We start from the raw sequence: 6552 nt of genomic DNA, 5'->3' as shown, positions 1-6552 counted from the left end.
CATTGATAGGTTTAGGCATAATCTGCCTCGCAAGAAGCTGTAATGTGGACTACAATTTAGTGTGGCAATGCGGGGAGCAGTTACAAAACAAACTGCGAGTATTTTGCCTTTGCAGAGAGGGAAGAAGCGCTGGAATGATGCACCCTGAATTAAAAACAACCGCAGGAAATTAACGAAGCTTTCAAAGGCCACGGCAGATTTAATTCCAGGGTCTTTTCCTGAGGTTTCTGAATAAAACGATCGCTGAACTTTTTGAGATTCCCCCCACCCCAGTCTGCAGAGAGTGAAGTTCGAGGAGTCACCAGCGCTGCTCTGGGGGCAGGTGAGGGCAGAGCACGGGCTGGGGCTCGGTAAACGCCGTTACCCTCCCTGCGGGCACCGGTACCGCCACCGAGCGGGCGAACGAGCCCAGCGCGGGGCCGCGAGCGGAGGAAAGCGGTACCAGCCCGGGGAGCCCCGCGCCTTCCCCGCTCCTTCCCCGCTCCTTCCCCGCGCCATCGGCGCCTTCCCCTCACGGCGGGGCGGTCCTGCTGCCCCGCGCTCCCCGCCGCGGCCGGCAGGCGGCGCCCCCGCCCCGCCCGCTCGGGCGAGGGAGCGCGGAGCGGCGCGGGGAAGGAAGTGGCGGCTCCCGGTGCTGCCGGTGCGCGGGGCTCGGCTCGGCGGGCGGATAAAGCCGCGGGGCCGCGCGGCCGCTGTGCCACGGCAGGGCAAGGGCAGTGCCGCCGCGGGGCTCTTCGTCTTCCCCGCTCCCTCCTCCCCCGCAGCTGCGGCGGCCCGCCCGCCTCGCCTCCCCCCGCCTCCGCCGTCCCCGCGCCGCGGCAGCGCCGGCGGGCGAGGAGCTGCCCGCGCCCGGCCCGCCCGCGCCGGGGATTATGCCAGCGGCGAGCGGGCATGCCGGCAGGCAGCGACCCGTAGGCAACGGCAGCCGCCGAGCCGCGGCGGCATCGGCAGCAGCAGCAGCAGCAGCGGGAGCCGCGGCCGCCGCGCCGGGAGCAGCCGGTGCGTGGCGGGGGGCGCTGAGGGCGGGCGGGGGGCGGCGGGGCGAGCACCGGCACCTGGCGGCCCCCGGGCCGGGCCGGGCGTGCTTCGGCGGGGGCGGGAACCGCGGCGGGCCCGAGGGGAGCTGAGGGGGGGTGGCCGGGCCCGCGGGGCGGCTGCGGCTCCGCGGAGGGGCCGGTGCGGCACGGGGGCCCCTCCCCGGGCCGTGGAACGGCCCCCACGGGCCGCGGCCGGTCCCGACCGGCACCTCGGGGCTGCCGCGGCCTGAGCGGGGCCGGGCCGTCCGTCTTTGCCCGGGATGCGGTGGTAAAAGTTTCCCGATGGAGCAGTCGGTGACCGGGAGGGCCCCGCGGCCATGGCAGCGCCCGGCACCGCACGACAGGGACGCGGGACCTGCAGTCCGGCGCTGCCGAGGTCCGGCGTGTGGCACGGCCGGTGTCGGGCTCTCGGTGCGCTGGCGGGTTGCGGGCGGCAGACACGCTCCGTGCCCGCGGGGACAGCCGGGGACGAGCGGACGGCCGGACGGAGCACCCTCCGCGCCGGGTCCCAGCACCCGGAGCGTACGGGGCGGTCATGGCTCGAGGCCGGAGCCAGCCCCTCGGAGAGCTCCGTGCTGGCCTCCTTCCTCGGGTACCGCATCTCCGAGCCTTGAATTTCACCGAATTCGGCTCTGGCGGAGGCCCCCGGTGGAGGTTTTGTCGTGCGGTGGCCCAGGAGCCCCTCGGACGGGGCCTGGCCGTGGGGAAGGGGTGAACGTGCTGCCCGAGGGTGCCTCCCATTCCTGTGGGAGAGGAGGGTGAGACCCGCAGCAGCCTCAGAGAATAAACGCCGGTGACTCATTACGGCTGAGGGAGAGCCCCGCGGGCTTTCGGGGCTCGAGACCCCGCTATGTCAGGGCACTGCTGGGTGGTGACTGGGAGCTGGCCGTGCTCCTCAGGCGGAGCTTTTCCTTGTGGGAGTGGGAGGAAGAGATTTTTTCCCTTTGGAAAGAGCAAAATGCCCATTCCTTAGCTGGATGATGGGTTGCAAGAGGGGATTCTCTTTGCCGGGCCTGGCCGTCCTTTGTCCTGGCCTTCCCATTCCTTGACAGAAGGGGTCCTGCCTGGTGCTCCCGAACAACCCTGGGCTCCATCCTGGAGAGTGCTGCTGCCCCACGGCTACAGTGTGAGCAGCTCCAGCTTTTTGCCCGGCTGCGGGATCGTTAAGTGCCGTCCTTCACCTCCTCCCCAGCCTCTCCTGCTCCACTGAAGAAGCAGAAGGACTGAGTGCACTGAGGTGCTCAGCCTGGAGCTGAAGCATCATTCAGGGAGCCTCTCAGGCTAGCGCCCTGCTCAGTCAGCCACACAAGTCAGTCCTGTCACATTTTCTATTTAAATGCCACGACTGAGGTGAAGTTTAAATAAGCCGTGTATTTAAGCAAAAAAAGTTTCGTCTTGTGTTGGTGCCTGCTCTAAAGCGAGAGCTTCCATCTTCTGTGTGCTCTGTGTGTCTGGAAGCTGCTAAGTGGGAAATTTGATGTCAGGAAGCGCCTTCAGTCTTTGAAGACATAATCTGTGAGTGCTCAGCTCTGAACATGACAGCAGTTCAGCAGGACAGTGGCAATAGATCGGTTTTTGTGAACATCAGGACTTGAATAGGCGGAAGTTTGGGTGCACGTCAGAATATCTGTGGCTGTAGGGCTCCTTATCCTCCGATGGCACTGATTCCCGCTCCATGCCCACATCTTTTTGCTCGTGCTGTATTTTTATCGCGTGGTTTATTTTTGTCATGACTGCCTTGTGCTCCCGAGTAACACAAGACGACTGACTGCCTTACGGAGTTCAGCACTGGCTTCTGGGTGAGGGGTGTTCCCCCCCCACTGCTGAATAGGAAACTGCTGTTTGTAGGGCAGCCCTTTTCCCTCTTTTCCTGTGGCAGACCTCGTGCCTCCCATGGCTGATGGATCTCTGAGTGCCTGGTTATTCTGACAGGTAACCAGCTCCTCGTTCTTGCAGCGGGCTGCTCTGTAATTGAAACACCTCCTCGGGATATACAGAATAAAGGATGGCCAAGCTTGAAAGCGCAGTTGCAGACTTGTCCTGGCTTGTTGTTTGTCTCAGGATTTCTGCCTTGTGGTCCTTGCAGTGTGTTCTGGTTGTGGCAGCATCTCTGAGAGGGGAAGAAATGAGCAGCAAGGGCTGGGAACGCAGCTTGTGCTGCTTCCTTTTGATAGATCAGACTTCTGGTAGGCTGCTGGGCTTCATTAATCATATTTAAGTTTCTGTCACTAACTTTTAATTAAAAGCATAGTTGGTACCACTTTAATGAACGTACAGATGTTAGACATCTTCATGCATAAAAATGCTTTTTAATTCCCTTACTATTCCCTTTATGGCCCTTAGATGCTTTTGTTGCCATCTAAACCGTGTACAGTAGCAGCTGTTTATCTTCTTAATAAAACTTTTTCTTGCGTCTGTGTTCGGGAAACAATAATGGTTTGAGTAAGCAATTCCCTGGTATCCTTTAACAATGTTTTTTTAAGGAACTTGGCAGAAAGGGTCAGAAGTGGTGCCTAAATAGTGAACTCCAAGGCTCTTGCTGGCTGTAGCTCTGAGCCTAATGTAAGTCACCTGAAATTGTTGGCTGTTCTCAGGCTTATGTGAGGTGATGAAGAAAGTAAGAAACCCTCGGTGTATGACTTTTGATTCTGATGAGCTTAACGAGGATCTTTTCCCCAAATGACAACTTCTTATTAAAATATCTTTTCTATTTTGGGTTTGCTGCTGATGGTGTGTGTCAATGCTTTGTCGCTTGTTGTGCATCTAACAGCCCGAGCATTTATTGTGATTTACCATCTGGCACGTGGGAGTTTTATCTAACTTCTCATTTTACTTGACAGCAACCAGTTTGGAAAGACCTTGTCCTGATTTTTTTTTCCCCCCTAATAGAAATTCTCAAAACTTAAAACTGACAATGGGGCTAAAAGGTTTTGAATTTAAATAATTAGTCTCTTTTTATTCACAAATTGTTACTGCTCCTGCGAGCTGGCCAAAGAGAGAAGCAGCATATCCTTCAAGTGAGCTAATTTAAAGAAGGTTCCTCCAATTAGTTCTAAGGAGCGTTTATCTCCCCTCTGCATTCAAATAAAACTCTTGTCATTCAGTTGCTGTCTTGGCAGCCTGAGTGGAAGGCTTCGGAAAATGGCAAGTGAAAGCTGATGCTCGCTCCTGAGTACAGTTTGACTCATGCCTTTCATGCATATTCACCATAATGTCCTGTTCCAGGACCAGCAGGATCCCTCGAGAAACATTTTTTCTTTTAAGGTGTTTTGTTTTATTAGAGACTCAGATAAGAGGAGAGGCTAGAAACAGGCATCAATGTGTCTCTTTATTTTAATTTTCTTAGAAGGAAAAAGCAACATCTAAACCCCATGGTTTTCTTAACAGCCAATTTCTCTAAATGGTGAAGATGCCTTCTCATTTAATTTTAAAACTGGCTGACGTAGGGTGTGATGCAATTAATATTTGTTTATCTCCCCAAATTGGTAAAATATGTCTAAATTTAATTTTGAGCCCGAAAGCATTTTATAAACAAAAATGTTCCGTAGTTTTCAGTGTGAATGGAAATGGAATAATTAAGGGAAGGGGGGGAGGGAATAAATAAAACACTTTTTATTTATAACTTTATTTCCTGGGTGTTGGAGGAAATCCAAGTGCCACAAGATTGTACTGGGGCAGAGTCTGTCTGAGTTCACCCACAAGCTGAAAGGGAATGTGGCTTCTCTAATTGCGGTGTCCGTGCCAAGAGTCCAAGGAAATTTTAAATGAACAAAGTAATGGATGATGTTTGGATGTTCTTAATGTAAGAAGAAAACAATCTAGCCTGGGGCTGGGCCAGATCCTGTCACTACAGGGAGTTCTAATCAGCACAAAGCCAAGTCAATAGGCAGAGCTCCTGAAGTCCAGCTTGTGCATTTTCCATAGGGTTTGCTGGTGTGACTGGATGGTGATTTTAATTTTTTTTTAATTAAAAAAATACCTCTTAGAAGCTCACAGCAAAATGCTTCAGTAAATTCCATTGGAGAACTAAGATACCAGTTGGAAAAAGGTATCTTTCCTTTTGAAGGGGGGAAGGGAGAGGTCCAGGGGACCTCCTGAGGGATGGCAGGATCTGGAGACAGAGCTGCTTCCCCTTCCTGCAGCTCTTCCTGAGTGTGTGACACAGGGTCAGGCTTCAGAGGGGAGAAGAAGTGAGACGTTACTCAGGCAAATGGAAATAAATAGTTATTGGGCAAATCTGAGTGCAGGGAAGAAATCCAGTTGGCACAGGGCTAAAACCTGCCCTGGGGAGCTTGGCCACACCTGAGCTGATCCCAGCAAGGAGGTGCTGGCTTTACAGGGAGAGACCAGGCAGGAGGGAAATGGGAGGGAAAACAGCATCTTCCTGCCTCTCTCTGCTGTGGATGGTGAGGAGGATGAGCAGGACCCTTGGGTTTGGTGCCTGGGTCAGTGAAGGGTGGGGGCCTGGCAGGGCTGCGGGAGCGGCAGTGCCGAGGTCATTGTCCCGGTGGCCCTAGACCTGGCGCTCCCTAGAACATGCCAGCTCCCTGAGTGTGCCCAGGGTGCCACCAAGGGCAGGACAAAGCAAACACCTTGGCTGAGGGAGGAGTGCTGATAGGAGCAGGGGCACCCACGGCAGAGTCTGGGTCTCCCAAGAGCAGCACAGGCTGATCTTTGGCTTCTCCTGACCCAGGTGGTGCTTTAGAACTCCAAAGTAGATTTTTTTTTTTCTTTCTTTCTTCTGGCTTTAAAACCAGAAAATCTTGCTCAGGCAGATTTGAAGACCTACAACATCCAGAAATCTGCACCCCAGTGGACTTGGAGTTGTTTTCCCACAAAAATAACCCAAGCCTGAGCACTGAGTACCTTGGATAGGGAGGACTCTGCACAGCTTTTACAGTCCTGGCTTTGTGTATTTGGACAGCTGAGGTTGGTGAGTGCTGAGATGTTGTGGGTGGGAACCTTCAAACTCTCCTTGGCAGGAAAACAGGTGGGATTAGGTAAGTTGGAGAGAGTCCCTCGATGTGATGAGGAAAAGTGATTTGCCAGTCATGGTTTTCTTTAAACAGCTCAGTCTCCAGTCAGGGACCAGATACTGGGATTTCTACTCAGGGGTTTTCCACCAGTTTCTATGGTCTCATCATGGTGGGGGGGGGAACTGAGATCCAGAAAATCCAGTAGTGGAACAGAGGTGGTTTGCTGTGGGCTGGGAAGGCACATCTGGTTGTTGAAGTAAACTCTGAGGACTTGGGGAAGAAAATAGTGAATGAACTGCTGAAAGATCCGTAATTCATCACTGAACAGGGATTCCTGTAATGGACAGGGAAGTTAACTCTGATTTGTTTGGATTGCTGGCACTTACATAACGATCAGGGAGCTTCAGGATACTAATTCAGGCTTAACCCTCAGAGCAGTGACCTGGGAAGGCATTTTAATGGCACGATAACCAATTTGGAGGGTGGGAGTGTTTAATCACATCAGCATGCTGAGGTATCTGGGCACTGCAGGGGCGAGG

General features: G+C 54.2%; 1 protein-coding gene across 5 annotated transcripts in view; it reads left to right on the top strand.

Moving 5' to 3' along the window:
- Window positions 1–849: 849 nt before the first annotated feature.
- PITPNM2 (phosphatidylinositol transfer protein membrane associated 2) overlaps window positions 850–6552 on the top strand; it is a 126460-nt gene continuing 120757 nt past the window's right edge. Inside the window, exon 1 of one of the 5 annotated variants that reach the window (XM_032128084.1) lies at window positions 850–999. The gene's annotated coding sequence lies outside the window, so the exon portion shown is untranslated. The remainder of the gene's footprint in view (window positions 1000–6552) is intronic. The other 4 variants (XM_032128086.1, XM_032128085.1, XM_032128087.1 and 1 more) reach the window with 4 other exon arrangements.

This window comes from Corvus moneduloides, chromosome 18 (genome assembly GCF_009650955.1).
Source record: "Corvus moneduloides isolate bCorMon1 chromosome 18, bCorMon1.pri, whole genome shotgun sequence".
Classification (NCBI taxonomy): Eukaryota; Metazoa; Chordata; class Aves; order Passeriformes; family Corvidae; genus Corvus; species Corvus moneduloides.
Note: the sequence above shows the minus strand (reverse complement) of the source record. Positions and strands in the feature narration are given on the sequence as shown.